The following is a 20,292-nucleotide window of genomic DNA, read 5'->3' as shown; positions in this document are numbered from 1 at the left end:
CAAAAAAAAAGTTTACAAAAAGTTGTCACTAAATGATATATTGCTCACACATGCCATAGTTATATGTGGAATGGCACCCCAAAATACATTCTGCTGCTTCTCCTGAGTACGGGGATACCACATATGTGGGACTTTTTGGGAGCATAGCCGCGTACGGCACCCTGAAAACCAATCACTGCCTTCAGGATTTCTAATCCTGCGTACACGCGTAGTGGACTATCCGGCGGACTTAGTCTGGCGGACTTCCTGCTGGACTGTCCGCCGGACTTTCCGAACGAGCTAGTTGCCCACACATGGCACTTTTTCAGCGGCCTAATACGGCGTACTAAGTCCGCCGGACTATCCGCCATAGTTTTGAAATGAACGGACTCGCCTACACACGTGGAGGAAAGTCCGCTCATTTTGAGCGCGTCTCCAGGTAGCCGGGGCCAGCGAAGAAGGCGTCGCTGGCCCCATCACCTGGTATGGACTTAAAGGGGAACCCCAACGCCGGATGCGTGCCCTCAACATGGGGGGTGCCTTGGTGAAGGGGGGCTGCGTGGCCCCCCACCCCAAAGCACCTTGTCTCCATGTTGATGAGGACAAGGTCCTCTTCCCGACAACCCTGGCCGTTGGTTGTCGGGGTCTGCGGGCGGGGGGCTTATCAGAATCCGGGAGACCCCTTTAATAAGGGGGCCCCCGGATACCGGCCCCCCACCCTATGTGAATGAGTATGGGGTACAATGTACCCCTACCCATTCACCTGTGGAAAAAAGTAAAAATAAAACACAACACACAAGGGTTAAAATAGTTTATTGCACAGCTCTGGGGGTCTTCCGTCTTCGGGGGTCTTCTCGCCGGACTCCTCCGCTATCTTCTGCTAGCTCTTTTGCTAGCGGAGGAGCCTGGCTTTCTTCTTCGCCGCCGCCGCCGCCCTCTTCTTCCGACTTCGGGGGTCTTGTCCCCCTCTTCGGGGGTCTTGTCCCCCTCTTCGGTTCTTCTTGCCGGGCCACCGCGCCTTCTTCTAGCTCTTTTACATGCAGTGGCCCTGTCTTCTGTCACCGCTGTCGCCGTCTTCTGTTCTGCTCTTCAGATGTTGCCTCGTCGCTCTCTCTGCTCACAATGCCGGAGACGCGGCATGCGATGACTTATATAGGGACATCACCGGATGATGTCCCTTCCCAGTATGATGTCATGGTCCCAGCATCCTCTGGGACTGTGACATCATACTGGGCGGGGACATCATCGGTGATGTCCCTATATAAGTCGCCGTGCGCCGCGTCTCCGTCATTGTGAGCAGAGAGAGCGACGAGGCAACATCTGAAGAGAGGAAGAGAAGAACAGAAGAACAGAAGATGGTGACAGCGGCAATAGAAGACCGGGCCACCGCATGTAAAAGAGCTAGAAGAAGGCGCGGTGGCCCGGCAAGAAGAACCGAAGAGGGGGACAAGACCCCTGAAGAGGGGGACAAGACCCCCGAAGTCGGAAGAAGAGGGCGGCGGTGGCGAAGAAGAAAGCTGGGCTCCTCAGCTAGCAAAAGAGCTAGCAGAAGATAGCAGAGGAGTCCAGCGAGAAGACCCCCGGAGCTGTGCAATAAACTATTTTAACCCTTGTGTGTTGTGTTTTATTTTTACTTTTTTCCACAGGTGAATGGGTAGGGGTACATTGTACCCCATACTCATTCACATAGGGTGGGGGGCCGGTATCCGGGGCCCCCTTATTAAAGGGGTCTCCCGGATTCTGATAAGCCCCCCGCCCGCAGACCCCGACAACCAACGGCCAGGGTTGTCGGGAAGAGGCCCTTGTCCTCATCAACATGGGGACAAGGTGCTTTGGGGTGGGGGGCCGCGCGGCCCCCCTTCCCCAAGGCACCCCCCATGTTGAGGGCACGCATCCGGCGTTGGAGTTCCCCTTTAAGTCCATACCAGGTGATGGGGCCAGCGACGCCTTCTTCGCTGGCCCCGGCTACCTGGAGACGCGCTCAAAATGAGCGGACTTTCCTCCACGTGTGTGGGCGAGTCCATTCATTTCAAAACTACGGCGGATAGTCCGGCGGACTTAGTACGCCGTATTAGTCCGCTGAAAAAGTGCCATGTGTGGGCAACTAGCTCGTTCGGAAAGTCCGGCAGACAGTCCAGCAGGAAGTCCGCCAGACTAAGTCCGCCGGATAGTCCGCTACGTGTGTACGCAGGATTAGAAATCCTGAAGGCAGTGATTGGTTTTCGGGGTGCCGTACGCGGCTAGGCTCCCAAAAAGTCCCACATATGTGGTATCCCCGTACTCAGGAGAAGCAGCAGAATGTATTTTGGGGTGCCATTCCACATATAACTATGGCATGTGTGAGCAATATATCATTTAGTGACAACTTTTTGTAAACTTTTTTTTTTTTTGTGTCATTATTCAATCACTTAGGACAAAAAAAAAATATTCAATGGGCTCAACATGCCCCTCAGCAGTTTCCTTGGGGTGTCTACTTTCCAAAATGGGGTCATTTGGGGGGGTTTGTACTGCTCTGCCATTTTAGCACCTCAAGAAATGAGATAGGCACCCCCCATGTTGATGGCACGCGGCCTGGCACGGCTCAGGAGGGGGGGCCGCTCGCTTGTCCCCACCCCCTTTCCTGGCCGGCCGGGTAGTGTGCTCGGATAAGGGTCTGATGTGGACCTAGGGGGGACCCCCATGCCGATTTTTCGGCGTAGGGGTTCCCCTTTAAGTCCATACCAGGTGACGGGGCCAGCGACGTCTCCTTCGCTGGCCCCGGCTACCTGGAGACGCGCTCAAAATGAGCGGACTTTTCTTCGGGCGGGAAAAGTCTGTTCATTTCAAAAGTACGGCGGACTGGCACACACGCGGCCGGATTGTCCGCCGGAATGCGAGTCCGGCGGTAAGATTGGAGTGCAAAACTACTTTCTAAGTCCGCCGTACTTTTGGGTAAAAAAAGTCCGCCGGAGGCTACACACGGGTGGATTGCCGGACTTTTCCACCGGATTGTTTGATCGTGTGTACGCGGCATAAGGGTGCAAATTTTTGATTTCGCTCCTCACTACCTATCACAGTTTCAAAGGCCATAAAATGCCAAAATAGCACAACCCCCCCCCCCCCCCCCCCCCCCAAATGACCCCATTTTCGAAAGTAGACACCCCAAGGAAATTTCTGAGGGGCATGTTGAGCCCATTGAATATTTTTGACCCCCATTGACCCCCACCCGCTGGAAGGCAAGCACGTACGGGTACGTGCTTGTGCCCGTACATGCCATTCTGCCGACGTATATCTACATGCGACGGTCCTTAAGTGGTTAAAGGAATATTTCACTTTTTTTTCACTTTAAGCATCATTAAAATCAGTGCTTCCGAAAAAACACCCATTTTTAAAACTTTTTTTGCATTGATATATGTCCCCTGGGGCAGGACCTGGGTCCCCAAACCCTTTTTAGGACAATAACTTGCATATTAGCCTTTAAAATTAGCACTTTTGATTTCAAACTTTTGAGTCCCATAGACTCTAATGGGGTTCTAGCGTTCGCGCAAAATTTGTGGCCCGTTCGCAGGTTCTGGTGTGAACCAAACCGGGGGGGGGGGGGGGTGTTCGGCTCATCCCTAGTGGAGATATCTGTTGGAAGGCGCCAGTCACCCAGTCATGATCTTTACTGACCACAAGAACCTGGAGTATTTGAGGTCTGCTGGGCCTTATTTTTCTCAAGGTTTAATTTTCACTTGACATACAGACCTGGATCCAAGAATGGGAAGGCAGATGACCTATCCCGGATGTTCTCTGAATCTACTGAACCTGCTCCCCTGAGCACCATTCTTTCTGCCCAGAATTTAAAGGAGGAAATTCTTAGAGTCTCCCGCAACACCCCCAATATCACCCTGGATGGGGTAAGAATCCAGATCTACCCGGATATCTCCCCGGCGACCCTGGATAAAAGACTCAAAATGAAAGAGATCACCATGCCAGTTCAAGATGCCAGAATACGGTACAGATGGGGGTTCCCGTTCAAGCTGCAAGTTATCCACAACGGCTCTACGTTTACAGTGGTCAACCTACAGGAGGGTCAGGAGATCCTAGTCAAGCTAGGCCTGATGGCTAAGGAGGACCTCCCAAGAATGCCTTCCACGCCCCGCACCTCAGCTATCTGGGCTACACCTTCACCGCAGAGTGACCGTAGAAGGCAGAGGCAGGAACTCAGAGGCCGCCAGAATTGAACCCCTGCTTGTTTTCCCCTATTTCGGTCCTGCTTGACCGAGTTTGCTGCTGGCCCTGGACTACCACCTGGCGGCCAGGGTCTTTCCTAGGCAAGTATGGGGCCCCCTTTATTGATCTGACCCCCTTTGTTGCCTGGCCTCCCTGCCCCCGAGACTATCATCACTCCCCGCTGCACCTTTTAAACTCCCTGAAGCTCCCCGCTGTGCTGCAGCACAGTAGCTCCCCGTTTGGTTGTCCCCCTGCTCTTACTGAAAGCCACACTAGAGGACAGTGAGAGGTAAGGAGAGCTTTGGACTTGGGAGAGCCAAGAGACAGACTTTTGTTTTAAGTTTACTTTTTAATTTTTTTTATTTTAACTTTTTGCCTCCTCTCTCACCCTTAAATGGGTCCTCAAGAGTGTTGGACATTAGTGTCCTACTAATCAGGTAGTGTCACCCCTGATGATTCTTAGGTTACCCTTAGTCGGGATGGTCTTTCCCCTCCCGACCCCAATGTTTGATTTTGGTTACTTGTTTGTTCATAATATGTTCCTTTTTTTGTGCTACGGCTTTATCTTTCACTGTCGGATCACTTATGAGGTGCTTCCTATGCTGTCGCTGTTTACACAGTATACATTGATTAGAGTGTCATATGGGAGCCCGCTCCCCCTCTGGTCTGCCCTGACTTCCCCACCCCATCGGGATCGGGAATGCAGGAGACACACTTCTCGAGACCGCCCCCCTGGACTGGTTTGCCCTAAGCTCTACCCCCTAATTAAATGGGCATTAGAGTAATCTCCCACAACGTTAGGGGGTTTAATTCACCCCAGAAGCGTAAAAAAAGCGTTTCAGAACTAAAAACGCCTGTGGGCAGATGTTATTTTTTTTACAAGAGACCCATTTCTCAGATAAAAATCATCTAATTATTTTGATAGAGCCTATAGCTCTGGGCACTTTACCACTTTTGGGTCCAAGTCTCGAGGAGTGGCGATTTTTGTGAAAAACGGTCCATCATTCGATATCCAAAATACCTTCAAAGACCCAGCTAGTATGTTTATCATACTCCAAGGTTCTCTACAAGGTAAACAAATTACTTTTGCTAATGTCTATGCCCCCAATGATTGCCAGGCATCCTTTTTCAGAACCTTCTTTCAAACCTTAGATAAATACAACTCCCCTCATGTTATCCTTACTGGAGACTTTAATTTAGTGGCACACTCATAGGAGTAAACCAGGCGCGACCACTAATGCCTTCCCCAAATCTCTAAAATCTAGCTTACATTTGCACACTCTGGTTGACACATGGAGGGCCCATAACACAGGCACCAGGGAATATACATACTATTCCCACCCCCATGACAGTTACTTCAGACTGGATTACTTATTTTGTTCCGCTATACTCCTAGTTAATTCCACCTCCGCTGCCATTCATTCCTGTCCCTGGTCAGATGGTCTCCATAGACGTCTCCCATATAGGTTTAAAGCCCTCCGTGGCCAGCTGGAGACTAAACGAGGCCCTCTTGTCAGACCCAGTGGTGCTCCCTCAAATCGCTAAACACATAGAAGAATATTTCACCATCAACAACACTGAAGACATTTCCCCTGCCACGCTTTGGGCGGCCCACAAGGTGGTTGTGCGGGGTCACCTTATTCAATTAGCTGCTGAAAGAAAGAAACAACGATTTATAGACATAACCAGACTTACTACTGACCTCAACAAATTATACCATATACACTCTCAGAATCACTCCCCAGATATACCCAAACAAATCAATAGCCTTAGACTCGAACTGGATAAGATCCTATCGGACCAGACGGAGAAGGAATTAGGGTGGTCTAAGGCCAAGTTCCTCCTCCACAGCAATTCAGCCTCAGCAATGTTTGCGAGGAAGCTCAACCATTCCCTCCAACCCTCACATACATATAAACTTAGGAACCATAATGGAAACATAGTCTCTCACCCCCTGGAATTTCTACAAATTTTTACTAATTTCTATTCTGATTTACTCTCCCCCCCCCCCCCGGCCTCTCCCCTGAACCCGGCCCTTAGCACCTGGTTAAATAATCTTCCCCTTCCCACCCTCACTCTAGAACAAATTCAGGAACTGAACACCCCCTTGCTCAGACCTTGAAATAATCAATGTTGTCAAGTCCTTGAAACCCTCTAAGACCCTTGGGCCGGACGGTTATTCTGCCCCCTATTTTGAAAAAATTCCTAGGCACACTGATTCCACACTTACAATCGCTATTTAACTATGACCTTAAAGGTAATAAATTCCCAGGTGACATGCTCCTGGCAAACATGTCCCTGATCCCGAAACCCAATAAGAACCACTCCCTCCCCCAAAACTACAGACCGATCTCTGTCATTAATACAGACCTGAAGATCTTCGGGCTCATCTTAGCAGGCAGACTGTCAAACATTATCACCTCCCTAATTTCCCCAGACCAGACAGGATTTATCCGCTCCAGACAAATCACTGACAACATTAGACTCGCATCCAACATAATCCAAGACGCTGATCTAAATTCCCGTAAGGTCCTCCTTCTGAGCCTGGATACACACAAGGCCTTTGATAGTGTCCTATGGCCCTTCCTGGAACAGATTCTAGCAAAATTTGGTTTCTCTGGGACGTTTGTGCATGGGTTCCGGGCATTATACCACCATCCCCGCACTCGAATTAGGCTTCCAGGATGCAACTCGGACTACTTCACTTTAGGCAGAGGTACAAGATAGGGATGCCCCCTGTCACCTCTTTTGTTTGCCCTTGCCATCGAACCCCTTGCCCAAGCTATCCGCTTAGATAATAATATTAAGGGATATACTAAGGGGGAACACAAATTTAAGTTAAGCCTATATGCCGACGATGTTCTTATGTTCCTGCCAGATCCCATTATTTCAATCCCTAACCTCATAGCCACCCTCCATAGGTTCCAAGAAATCTCGGGCCTAGGGATTAACCTTTCAAAATGCTCAGCCCTCTCCATAAACTTCCCCCAAAGCACTACTTCCCTGATCCAATCCAACTTCGGTTTCCCTACAGATGGCCAGATGTTACCCTACCTTGGACTTAAGCTGGCCCCCTCCCTACATAAACTTTACAGTGCCAATTACCCCCCTACATTTACTCATATCAGACAGCTACTACACTCCTGGTACTCTTTTCACATCATGTTTCTGGGCAGGATACAAGCGGTAAAAAAGGCCATACTTCCCAAACTTTTATTTATTTTTAGAGCCCTTCCCAATTATGTGTCCAAACAGATGATTGAGCAGATACAACATGACATGAACAAATTTGTCTGGCATAATTAAAGAACCTTGCCTGGGCAAACAGATGCTATATAGATCGTGACCCTGGGGGTGGCGTGGGCCTACCAAACCTCTGGCTGTACTACATTTCAGCTAGACTCCTGAAACTCGCCCAATGGCATACCCCCCCCCCCCCCACTGTATACCCTGGCTCCGCTTTGAACGGGCCTCAATTGTCCCTTTCTATCTCCCAGGCCTCTTGTGGGCAAAATCTATCAGCCCCAAGGATATCTCTACCCAGAATGCTGTGGTTTGTCAATCCCTGCACTTGTGGTCCCTATATAATCATAGATTCTCCCTTCTCCCATCCCACCCGAAGTTGGCCTCGTTCATGGGCGACCCCTCCTTTCCAGCAGCGTTCTTGAGCCCAAATACCTTTACCCTGTGGGTGGCGGGGGGCTGGTCACCCTAGACTCTCTATTGGGGGACGGGGTGATCTGCTCCTTCCTATCGTTAGAATCTTCCCACTCCCTTCCCAGGTCAGAGACATTTCTATGACACACATTACCCCAGGTACAAGACCAACCCCCTCACTACCTTTGAAGATCTGTGTGGCCCCCCTCAAGGGATAGGGGTACAATTTCCCTATTATTATTTAGCTACCTGGGTGGCCTAGGCCTACCTGACAAATCCTCAGCAATACTTCAATGGGAAGCAGAGACGGGTGAGGAGGCATCCCCTGAGGAGTGGTCACTACGAATCTCAAACATGCACAAATGCACAAAGTCTGTAGCTGTGAAAGAAACAGTAATGAAACTCCACAGCAGGTGGTACTACACCCCAGCGAAACTCCATACATTTTTCCCCTCAGTCACGGAGAGTTGGTTCAGAGGATGCCCTGATAAGGGTACCCACTTGCACATCTTTTGGAGCTGCTCCACTTTAAGGGTGGCAATGGGTGACGGAGAAGGTGGTCGAGATCCCAGGGATCTCGACTGCCCTCACTTACCAGATGTGTCTATTCTTCGCCGAGATCCCTGGAGCCACTCCCCCCAAATAAAAGCTTGCCCACACTTTATTTAGTGCGGTACATTGGGCTATTGCCCTGTTTTGGCACACCCCAGGGGTCCCTTGGGACCAAACCTTTAAATGCATGGTGGCCTTCCAGCTAATGGAAAAGTTGTTTCACACAATTATGGACACAATACCCACTTATGAGTTGAAATGGAAGTCCTGGCCTCCTGGTCCATAATCGCCCCTCTCCCCTTCCCCTACTTGGTTTTCTCTATATCAGGATGCTCAACTACCGGCACCTCCTTACTCGTTGCCCCGTAGCTTTCTTGACTTTCTGTTTATGAGTTTTAGTTTTTTTTTGTTTGTTATACCAGCCTATGGACTGCCTGTATTTGTGAACTTTTACGGGTGGGCGTCGAGTGGTGAGATACTTTGTTCCTCAAGCTTAGGGAAGATTTTCCTCTTCAAACACTCTCCTCACTTGACCCCCACCTGGCTGCCATCACCTATTGTACTCTGCACTCGTGCTAGTTCTACAAGTATCTGTACTCCTTATTATACTATATCTGTTGTATTTGCTGAATTTCTTTAATAAAATCCTTTGTGTTAAAAAAAAAAAAAAAAGAAGACAGGACGGACTACTCGGGCATCAGGTTAGCCAGTCACTTTGGGGCTCGTAAAACTAGTGAGCTCATCCAACAGTCTTTCTTGTGGCCCAACCTTGGTCGGGACTGCAGAGCCTATGTTAGATCCTGCACTGTGCACCTAATGCAGCAAAAGTGACAAGACACAGCCCTGGGGATTATTGAGACCCTTAACTGTCCCCAAAACATCCATGGGAGATCATCTCCATGCGTTTCATCAGTCACTACTATCTTGGTGGTGGTGGATCGCCTGTCAAAGATGGCCCATTTCCTGCCCATGGTAGGCACACCCTCCACTGCAGAGACAGCCTACATGTTCATCAAAGAGATTGTGAGACTCCATGGTTTACCAAACAACATTGTCTCAGATTGAGGGGTACATTTCACTTCCAGGTTTTGGAGAGCTCTCTGTAAAGCCCTGAGTGTAGAACTCTGACTTTCGTTGTCCTACCTTCCCCAAAGAAATGAACGGGCAAACTGAGTGCACAAACCAAACCCTGGAGCAGTACCTAGATTGCTTCTCAGCTTTTTCCCAAGACAATTGGACTTCTCCGCTTCCATTGGCAGAGTTTGCCTAAAACAACTCATTACACATTGCTACTAACCAGTCCCTATTCTGGGCCAACTATGGATTCCACCCTTCAGCCCTGCCAGAAACTATACCTGAATCAGCAGTACCTGCTGTACAGGACAGATTTGCCTTTATACAACAAAACTACCAAACCCTCCAAGAATGTATACAGAAGGCGCAGTCCAACTACAAGAAATTCTTTGACAAGAAACGGAGGAATCCATCTTATAAGGTCGGGGACGTGTTATGGCTATCAACTGCCACCCTGAAGCTGCCATGCCCTTTGAAGAAGTTGGGGCCAAGATATATTGGTCCTGTTCTAATTAGGCATGAAATAAACCCAGTGGCCTTCAAATTATCTCTGCCTGATTCATACAAGATTCACCTGGTCTTTCACACCTCTCTCCTCAAGCCTGCCCTTATGGATCCTTTCCCAGGTACAATGGGACCACCTCTGTCACCAGTAACTGTTGAAGGGGAAATTAGGTGGAATCTGTTCTAGATTGCAGAAAGTGATACTTGGTTAAAGAACATGCCCCCAGACTCCTCTGAGAGTTTTTGTCGAAATACCCAGAAAAAATTGCCCAAATGTGCATCCTGAGGCTGCCCATGGAGGTGTGGGCACTGTCATGGCAGGAGGAAGACTCTAGGACCCAGTGTCTGTCAGGGCAGGAGATGGGTTCTAGGACCCAGTGTCTCCGCCAGCACATCACATGACCCAGCTTGTTCCTGACCGGTTTCCTGCTTGCTCCAGTCTTCGACCCTGGCTTGTCTTACAGATACCCTTTGCCTGCTTCTGTGTTTGATCTCGGCTTTCCACCTGACTTTGCTCTGTTTTTCACCTGGCTCCTGATCCTGGCTTGTACCAACCATCCTTCTGACACTGTGATTCTGCAGACCTGCCACACCTCACAGGTGCTATCTGCCTGCAGCCTCTGCTCAATACATCTGCAGTATCCCCATTCAGTATCCCTGAATCTTTCTGCACACAACTCCGCAGGTGACCTGTGCTACTTTGTGCCCGACTCCTCTTGTCTCACCTCCAGGGGAGTCCGGAACTTAGCTGCAAGGGAAGCCCTCTGTAGAAGAACTGTCATTGCGCTTCAGGCACACTCGCGCACGTATGCGAGCATGAGAAACTCTGCGGATCACAGGCGTGACAATGCGCATAGGCAAAGCAGTGTGTATGTCCGTGGGATTGTGTCCATGCTTCCCTTTGGTGCCAGACGGCCTATTTAAGGGGCGCACTGACCTATAACGGATGCTGACTGATCTGCAGCTGTTCTTGTGCTTGTATCCTGTTGTATCCTGTTGTTACCTGCCTGATATCTGTTGCTGAACCTTGGCTCTCCCTGGCCTTGCTGCTGGACTCTCCTACACTCCTGACTACTGGTTCCTGATCCTGGCTTCCGATTTGACCATGCTACTGCCCGATAACTTGGTACCTTGCTGCCCGCCTGCTACCAAACCCGGCTTCCCTTGTGAAATCGTTCTGTCTCCTGTTTGGCTCTACATTGCCTCCCGGGTATGTGCAACTACGTTACTGCGACCTGCTGCAATTTCCTGCTTTCCAAGAGTCACATCTTCTGCTTCAAGCTTCTGGGGCTACATCTGCAGGCACTCGTGTTCTTCCTATCCCTTAGTTCCTTCTGTCTTCACTCTCAGTGGGACCTGGGCTGGAGATACAAGAGAGGCTGATCTCATCACTTCAGACTCCGACCAGGTGTGTGACACCCTCTCTCCATTGGCCTCCAGCACCCAGTACGTTATAGCATGATCCATCACTGTTATGTAGTTATCTGTGGTTCAGAAGTGAATCCAACAGGCCCAAGTGTGTGAAAGTTTAGCTGGAGCATCTCTCTCCACTCTGGGATGGTTGGAATATGAGATATCGGGATACACATCTTGGCAGTGTTAATTAAATGCACTACTAGGGATTTGTGTTATGCGTGAGCCAAAATGGTGGCGTGATGGATGAGCTGGTGTATGTTCCAGGGCATTTGTGAACATTTGCGTTGTTAGTTCATGGACTTGTGACCAGAAGTTTTGTAGAAGGGGGCATGACCACCAGATATGTAATAAAGTTCCCGGTTCTCTGGAGCATCTCCAGCATTTATTAGGAATGTTTGGATCGTATTTGCTGAGTAGTGCCAGAGTGTGATACCATCGGGTCAGGGTTTTGTAGTTATTTTCTTGAATTGAGACATTGAGTGAAACTTTGTGTTTGCAAATATTTGTTCCCACTGTTCTTCTGTCAGCTCTAAGCGTAGATGTCTTTCCCAGCTTGGACACATTTTCCCCGGAATTAGGGGGTACGTCTGCAAAAAGCATGTTGTTAATATTAGATATTACATGCTCTTGGGGTCGGTTTGGGAGCATACGTTTTCAAATGGAGTAAGTGTTCAAGAGACTGCAGAGTCTCGGTCAATGTCTTGCAGAAAATGTGTTTTAAAGTATATCCAGTAGGGGAAAGAGTTATTTGTTGAGTTGGCTGTTAGCCTGTTACAATCTAGAAGAGTACTGTCTTGGAAAAATGTACGTGCCAGTATGTCCAGGTGGATTCAGGAGTCTTTTAGGAATTATTTGGACAGAACAGGTCGGGTTGGACTTAATAGGAGTGAGGGATCCAGGGATAGAGGAAAAATGTTTTTTTTTTACAGACCTCTATGCAACTGCACTGGGTAGATAAGCGGGTGTTCTTTCAGTGCTAGGGGATGTGTTGTGGTTGGAGCCAGGGTGTAGATCTTAATGGTAAAGAGTAAAAGGAATCTTCGAGTTTCACCCAATCTTTTTACAATCATGATGTACTGCCCAATCTATGATGCTAGCTGAGTGACAAGCCCAGTAGTAATTTTTAAGATTTGGACGGTCGATTCCACCTTTTGTTTTGGGTTTAGTTAGTTGTTCATAGGTAATTCTTGGTCATTTTTGTTTCCAGAGGAATTTCATGCAGCAGCGTTTGTAGGATTGGAAAAATGTCAGCGGGAGTTTAGAAGGGAATCGTTTGTAGAATATATAGTATGCCGGGGAGAATGTTCATCTTTAAAATTGCTGCTCTGCCGAACCATGAAAAATGAGGTTTCTCCCATTTGCGTAGGTCATCTGAGATATTTTTGGTGTATAGGTCCGACAGGTATTTGATTGCGTTGTTTTTGCAATGGAAAGAGAAGTTGTTCTATAATTGTGTTACTAGTTCCTGAGGGAGGGTAATATTTAGAGTGTGGAAATGGCAAAGTCAATGTTGAAATTAGAAAGTCACTTACAAAAGTTCCAAGTCTTTTAAAAGATTTTAGATTGAGGTGTGTGGATCTTTTAGGAATAATAATATGTTGTCTGCAAAGGCTGATAACTTTTAAGTTTGTTCTGCAACGGGTATACCCTTTATGGCTTTGTTGGCTCTGAGGTAACATAGAAGAGGCTCTAAGTTCAGAACAAAAAGGAAGGGGACAGTGGGCAGCCCTGTATGGTCCCATTTTGTATGGAGAAGGCATTAGTGTCATGAAAAGGTCCACCCATTGGTGGCGCTGTTGGTCTCTTGGATCACAGTACCAGTGTCCACAAGCGGGTGTCTTTTAAGACCCAGGGCCTGTAATAAGAGGACCTACCTCCTGGTGTCACTGTTGGATCCTTGGGCTGTAGTAACGGTGCCCACCAGCGGGTGTACACCGGCAGTGTGGAGAAGACGGCACCTTCTGCGCTCAGCTGTTACGTGAGGTTAATCATTGGTAGTCTTATAAATACCCGGCAAGCCCTCACATGCTTGCCTTGGTGTCGCCCTCTCCATGTGCCCTGACCTTGTTGCCTTACTTGGACCTTGAGCCTGCATCTACCCGACCTGATCCCTCCCGATCCTGAGCCCACCCTGGACCTGTCCCTCTTGTCTCCTGTTACCTATAGATCCCTGCTCTGCAGCCCATCCATCCATCCTCTCCCTCTTCTGCTGGTTTCCCATCCTTACCCATCTACTGATTCCCTGGAGTATGACCTCGGCCTGGCCTTTGTTTAAGACTCTGGTATCTCCCATTTATTGTATATATTACTTGTTGTTTGTGGTTGGTAGTGCACTGTTTGTTATTTACTTTCTTGTCACTTATAATAAACACTATTGTTTTCTCACCTACATGCGTTTTGGGTTTCTTCTCTGTAGTCCACGCAGTCTGGTCTGCTAATTCCCTGATAATTAGACAGGTGGCCATTGACTCATACCCTGGCAGTGTGTGTTTCGTGTATAAAGACATGATGAGTTTAAACATTCGGTTTTGTAGGCCAATATGTCATAAAACCGCTCCCATATATTCCAAAGCTAACCTGTCGAATGCCTTCTCCATGTCCAGTGATAAAAAGAAACCTTTACATGTGTGTGTGGACAAATCCTATTTGTTTTTTTTTTTAATTAGAGCAGGTAAGTGGGGTAAAAGACAGTTTGCCAGAAGTCTCACAAACAATTTTACATCTATATTCAGGAAAGATATCAGCCTATAATTAGATACTGATGTGGCGTCCTTCCCCTCTTTTGGTATTACTGAGATGTGCACTTCCAATAGTCTGTGAAAGGGGAGTGTAGACTTAGAGAGGGAATTAAAGGTCTTAAGGAACGGTGCCATTAGCGTGCATGCAAATGTTTTAAAATATGTCACTGTCAATCCATCTGGACTGTTTTTTTGCAATTTTTGAATGATAACTATAACATTCAATTGACCTACACCTTTAGTAGTAAAGAATTTAATTTTGGGGATTTAACATTGATTAATGAGAAGGGAAGCATTGTCAGCAAATTATTCTTTAAAGTGGTTGTAAACCCTTACAAACCACTTTGACCTACAGGTAATCCTAGATTAAGGCTTACCTGTAGGTCCAAGAAATATCTCCTAAACCTACACAGTTTAGGAGATATTTGCCAAAACACAGGCACCGCAGTGTACGGTGCATGCTAATCTATTATCATCTTGATGCCAGAGTTGGTCCGTTACAATCCCCCGCATTTGTTCGCTGGGGGAATTTTGTGGGTCCTGTGATCTTCTGCTTCTGGTTGTACTGGTGAGCCGGCCTCCTTATTTATATCTGAATGTAACCTTATATTGTAACCTTATTGATTTTGTAGATTTCCCTCCTGAAGAAGTGGTTGTAACCGCAAAACCGGTAGAAGAACTTTGTTATTCCACTGCTCAACATAAATCCAACGCGGAAACCCGATAGAAATTGTTTGTTCGCAGTGGAAATGGTTTTATTTTGCTAAATGTTTACATGTCTGTATATATATTTTTTTGGTTGTTATTAAACTTTTGTACATTTTTTTATTATATTTGATTGACATTTATTATCAAGTACTGAGATAGTCCATAAACTCCAGACAATCTTGTAGGTTTGGATATGCCGGGTACAGCATCAGCAACAGTCCCGGCATTCCTATAACCTCCTGTTTCCAAAAATGTATTGATTCGGATGATGGTACGTCTACTTTTTGTGATTTTATGTTTATTTGTGGCTAAAACTTACCTTATTGCTCTGTTTTATAGTTGTAATATAGATTCTGATTTATACTGTTCCTGATGAAGCAGCTTGGAGCACAAAACGCATAGAGTGATCCTCTTCCCCTGCCTCTTTGTATAAAATGTATTTATAGTACTGTACATGATTCATTTTTGGATAGAACAGTTGGTTATTTTGACTTACAATTGTAATAAGCTTTTAGAGGGCTGGATATTTGTTTTGGGTACACCTATACCAACAATTCTGAATCTTTTCCCCTTCTCTTTTTTTAATGTATTTTATATATAATCTTTTTATATTATGAAAAATAATAAATGATGTATGTTGATATGTGGTTGTTATTATTTGATATTTGGTGCCTTAAAAGCCCTTTAGTATGATGTGATTGTAACTAATAGGGTGTGTCACCTTTTATAACACCCGTATTTTGAAAAAAAAAAAAATTGCCAGTAAATACATATTCAGTTTTTTTATGCTATGATGATCACTGCTTTTTCCAACATGCTGCTGAGTGGGCAGATTGATCTTGGCACATCAGGAACAGTTAAGCACATAAAAAAAAAATGTTTTTAGAACAGTGGTGCTGTGGCCTGCTTGGAAGTGGTAATCATAGCTTTAGATAACAACAACACTGCTAAACTGAAGTGACATAATCAACCACTGTAGTTACAAAGTAAATCATCACAAAGTGCAATTAAAATGTTAGGCATGGCATGACATGATTTCACTTTTCATCACTAGCATCGTCAATGTAATGGTATGGTTTGTTTAGTTTTTCTACAATTTGAAGTGGAATGGTAGACAAAAAATAAAATTCACAGTTGCAATATTTAAGTGTGAACTGTCTAACCTTCTGACGCTTACATTTTCTGAGCTGCTTTTCCAATCCAGGTATTCCTACCAGACTGCGCTGCCAGGATTAGACCTTAGTTTTCTCTACTGTGTATAAAGCAACACAATAAAGAGGTCAACATTGTACCATTTTTTTTGTTGGCCAGCTCCTTGTAAAACATGTCTGAATTATACTATGCAAGAAACTACAATTGAGTTTATAAAGACAGGCAACAGGCTTAGATACTATGTAAAAACACATTTGAGAATGTTTTTAACCATTTGCTTACTGGGCACTTAAACCCCCCTCCTGTCCAGACCAATTTTCAGCTTTCAACGCTGTCACACTTTGAATGACAATTGCGCAGTGATGCTACACTTTACCCAAATGAAATGTTTATATTTTTTGTCCAACAAATAGAGCTTTCTTTTAGTGGTATTTGATCACCTCTGGGTTTTTTATTTTTTGTTTAAAAAAAATGAAAAATGATCGAAGATTTTGAAAAAAAAATAAAAAACAGTTTTATATTTTGTTATAAAATGTTGCAAACAATTTCTCTTCTTCATTGATGTACTCTGATGATGCTGCACTGATAGACTGCACTGATGGGCACCGATAGACTGCATTTATGGGAAATGTTAAGGCGGCACTGGTGGGCACTGATAGGCAGCACTGACAGGGCGTCACTGGTGGGCACTGAGAGGTGGCACTGGTGGGGACTGAGGTGACACTGAGAGGTGGCACTGATGGGCGGCACTGAAGGGCTTTGGTAGGTGCCACTGAAGGGCACTAATAGGTGCACTGATGGGTGGCAGTGATGGATAGTGATGGGCACTGGTAGGTGACACTGATAGGCAGCACTGCTGGGTGGCCCTGGTGGGTATTGATTGGTGGCACTCCTGAGCATTGATAGTTGGCATTGATTGGTGGCACCGATATACACCAGTGGGCACTGGCAGGTGGCACTGGAAGGCGGTACTGGTTTGCACAGATGATGTGGATGTGCCTCTTCCAGACTGATGTCCCTTACACAGAAGCCGGTGATCAGTTTTTTTCTCCTCACACTGTCAGTGTGAGCAGAAAAAAAAGATTACCGATCTTGTTTACATCATGTGATCAGCTGGCATTGGCTGACAGCTGATCTTATGTCTCATTGACACGGTGATCACAGTGCACGCCCTGCAGGGGGGAGCACGGGGAGTGTGCAAAGGGGAGGACATCTATTGACGTAGGTCCACGCTGTAGCCATCATTCGGGAACAGGTTAATGAGTGCACTAAATGGAAATATTTTGAATCGGACATCACATTGCTTTAAGTATAGGCTCTTTGCTTTCCTAAATTTATGCTAGACTACCATAACCAGTTCAGCTCTGTGGACCTACTACTATGTGAGTAGCACCCTGAACAAAGGAGCTGTTACCTTGGGTCCAATGGAACAGAATCACACAAGGAAGAGATTTATTTGTCCCTTGATGGTACTCAGAACCAAATGCTGATCTAGGCCCTACTGGGGAAAGTTAAGAACTTGACTGACTGAGTAGCATCATGAGTTTAGACCCTAAGAACTAAAGTAGAACTAAAGGCAAAACATTATTTTTAGTTGTGGATAGCATGGAAAACACATATTTGTTTTTTTTGCTACTTCTGCACCCTCTCTTATTGTCCTGTTTACCATTAACATCGAAAGTGAAAGTAAACAAAAACCCTAATTTTGGGTTGTCTTTAGAAAAGTAATCTTCCAATAGGGACACTAGTTCTGATGACCTGGGGGTCCCCAAGAAATGCCATTAATTTGCAGGTGTTTTATCTAACTGGCTATGGGACAGGAACTCAGGGTAGATCTCTCAAAAGAGGCACAGATGGCAAAAAAATAAACTGACAGGGGTTATAACCCTCCATTACTCTATCAAAAAAAGTTTTGCCTATAGTTCTACTTTAAAAAAAAGCATATACTCTTGTACTGTTGCCTGAAATATTCAATAAAAACGTATTGAAATTAATATGTTTTGATCTAAATCATTCTATTGTAGCTCTAGCTGTATGTTTAGGGTTGCTGTCCTGCTGAAAGGTGAACCTCCACCCTAATCTCAGTCTTTTGCAGACTCTAACAGGTTTTCTTCTAAGATTTCCCTGTATTCGGCTTCATCGATTTTCTCATTAACTCTGACCAGCTTCCCTGTCCCTGCTGAAGAAAAGCATCCCCACGACATGATGCTGCTACTGCCAAGTTTCACAGTGGAGATGGTGTGTTCAGATTGACGTGTAGTGTTAGTTTTCTGCCATACATAGCATTTTGCTTGTAGGCCAAAATGTAAAATTTTGGTCTCTTCTGACCAGAGCACCCTCTTCGCCTTTGTACACACGATCGGAGATTCCGTTGGAATGTGTCCGATCGGAGCGTTTTGTCGGATATTCCGACTGTGTGTGGTCTGCATCGGACTGTTTACGTCGGAATATCCGTCGGACCAACTTTTCCAACTTGCCGGAAATATTTTCCGACAAAATGCTCCGATCAGACATACTCTGATCATGTGTAGCCTACTCCGACGGACAAGGTGCCACGCATGCTCACAATCAAATTCCGACACGGAAGCGCTCGCTCAGGTAAAACTACTGCTGGTAATCGATATAGCACATTCGTCACGCTGCAATGTTAAAAATTCTTTCATGAAAAGCATTCTCTTGTTCTTTACAATGCTGCAAGAAGGAACTTCTTTTGATGCTCATAGTCACACACACTTCTCCTGAACGTATTTCCTGACTCTTTTACTCATTTCGGCAATACAATTTTTGAATTCGTCACATCTACACAATTTTATATTTTGTTTATTCTTTTTTGGCTGTATTTTTTTATTTTTTTATTTTTTTCCTAAACATCTCCTTTTTTGACAGTTTGCTCATCTTTCCATTTTTTGTGGTGTGTTTTGGGTTTCAACTTACCACAACAACATTATTATATTTTTTGTACTTTCTTTTTTAATCTACAGGAGGTTGTTTAGTGTTGTTACCCCTTGTTATTCATTTCACTTTGTATTTTTGAAATGTACCTGCCTGCTCACAAATAAACTGGCCTTTTGGAAGGAAAACACATACGCAAGTATTTCTTCAAACAAAAAAAACCTTTATTTAGGTCTCAATAAACTAAAAAGAGGAAGGCAGTGCTGGAGAAACTTGTTACTTTGGTGCAGCCTTTGGCCCCCAGGGCAGACATGAACTAATTAGAAAAAGAAAAATTGGTGGCCTGAGGAGTACATATCTCAGGGAGAGAAGTCTGGTTCAGAAGTCCTAGAGATCAGGAAAATCAGACACCATCTATGTACCCAGGATGTGGTTCTTCAAGAGGCTGCATCTTCTTTCCGACCAGACTGAACCCAGGCCATCCCTCTCTCATCTTCCTTAGGCACTTCCCACCAGGCATCCTTCGAGGCTGTGGCTGGGCTTCTGTAGTTGTGGCAGGAGGAGGAGAAGGAGGGCGTTGGTCGACCTCCTGGCTGCCACTTGCCACAGCCTCCCCCCGACTGAGGTTTTCCTGTGTATGAAAATGGGACATAGTTTTAGTTTTTTGCTCATCAATCACACCATTTTTAGCTCATGACTTTTGCAAATTGAATGTTACCAAATAGAACAGACTATCATTCTGAGCCCAGCATTTTTCATTCTCGTCCCAATCATTTTTGGTCACTACTGTCTATTGATATGTAAACCACTTTGTTAAATCACAACTTCCTGATAAATAATAACATCTAGTTAATATCATTAAATGTACCACAAGAAATATGTTCAACAATGCTATACCTGTCTCAAGCTGGGCCCCACCACATGTTGCTGCTGGAAAGGCCCAGGTTGGACGTTGGAAACCTCAGCTGGGGGTGAAGGAAGCCTTGAAGGAAGACTGGAGAGTGGTGGCCTGGGTACCCCCTGGTCTACCAGAAAATGCAGCCTCTGAAGTAAACCATCCTGGGGTAAAAAACGGCATCTGGATCTCCTGATCTCAAGGACTCCAGGTGCTTCTTTCTCTCCCTGAGATATGTACTCTTCATTACACCAATTTTCCTAGTCACATAGGCCATGTCTGCCGTGGGGACCATGATCCGCACCAAAGAAAGAAGTTTCTCCATCGCTGCATTCCTCTTTCTTCTGTTGTAATAAAACTGGTTGTTGATCTGCCACAGGCAGGGCATCTCCCTGTACAGTTCCAGGAATAGACCCATAAAATTGGGTTTTTTAAATGGATCCATCTTCTCTGCAAGACACAACACAAGACAAACCCTAAAATACTAATAATGCCATGAAAAACCCTCCTAATCTTGTCCCAACATCGGCC

At 45.9% G+C, this 20,292-nt stretch overlaps 1 protein-coding gene across 1 annotated transcript in view; it reads right to left on the bottom strand.

The window, feature by feature from the left end:
* LOC143959353 (voltage-dependent T-type calcium channel subunit alpha-1I-like) overlaps positions 1-20,292 on the bottom strand; it is a gene marked incomplete at its 5' end in the record, with an annotated part of 1,248,755 nt that overhangs the window by 680,467 nt on the left and 547,996 nt on the right. The gene's annotated exons all lie outside the window — the stretch shown is intronic.

Source organism: Lithobates pipiens, unplaced genomic scaffold (assembly GCF_037356315.1).
Source record: "Lithobates pipiens isolate NorthernLeopardFrog02 unplaced genomic scaffold, aLitPip1_a1.2 Scaffold_71, whole genome shotgun sequence".
Taxonomy (NCBI): domain Eukaryota; kingdom Metazoa; phylum Chordata; class Amphibia; order Anura; family Ranidae; genus Lithobates; species Lithobates pipiens.
The sequence above is the reverse complement of the archived record's forward strand: the minus strand, read 5'-3'. Positions and strand labels throughout refer to the sequence as shown.